The following is a 956-nucleotide window of genomic DNA, read 5'->3' as shown; positions in this document are numbered from 1 at the left end:
CACTGTTTGGGAGGGATGGTTATATTGTGTATCTGGAATGAATTTTAGGTCTCTACGTCCATCCCATGGGGAATGGGAGCAGTAACAAGGGAGCAGGTGTTGCGTTTATATTTTTGTTGAGTGTAGTAATGGATGTTAATTAAAAGATTTAATGATCTTGCAGGCCAACAGGTTAACCCACAAATGTTGGCAAATGGAGATCAGGAACCTGCTAATGGCTTCCTGAACGATCTGTATCTCGCTCTCCGTGATTATTGTTGCTATCTACATGAGCTAATAGCTTCAGTACTGGCACAATATGACAATTACCTTTACGGGGACGAAGACGATGACGACGACGACGACGACGATGTTCAAAATATTCATGTGAGGGACAATAATGCCAACGGTGACAACGATGAACAGCACGGGGATCACAATGCTGTGGTTGTGATCATTTTCAATGTTGGTGGCATTGAAAATGAGGAGGCATTTGAAGGCCGTGTGGATGGTCGCCAGTACATCCCAGAAGAGGACCCTCAGCCAGGTGTTTCCAGGAAGAGGTCTAGAGAGAGGGATGAAGAAGATTTAGGACCAAACAAAAGAATGAGATGGAGCGATGATGACTCTGAAGTATTTGAAGATGCGCACGAAGAGCTTGATCATGAAACTGGAGGCTCGAGGAAGCGTTCCCGAGAGGATTTTGAGGAAGAAGAGCAATACTTGCCTGTGTGCAAACTTCAGAGGTGTTCAATTGAGTCGACCAGCAGCAATGAAGACTAAGACTACTTCGACGGGTTTTTTCAGTATCCTTTCAGTAATCTGATGGCCTACTCAGGTGATCCTGAATCCTCTATGCTGCAATAAGCTGGGCATACACTGTGCTGCGATTTTTCAGTCGCGTTATTCGGCTCCTGATCAAACTGTAGGATTGACTCGCAGGGGTGAGAAGTTTGATCAAGGCCAAACTCGGGACG

This window comes from Pundamilia nyererei, unplaced genomic scaffold (assembly GCF_000239375.1).
Source record: "Pundamilia nyererei isolate P.nyererei 1_Seehausen unplaced genomic scaffold, PunNye1.0 scaffold00223, whole genome shotgun sequence".
Lineage (NCBI taxonomy): Eukaryota > Metazoa > Chordata > Actinopteri > Cichliformes > Cichlidae > Pundamilia > Pundamilia nyererei.
This window is presented reverse-complemented; position numbering follows the sequence as displayed.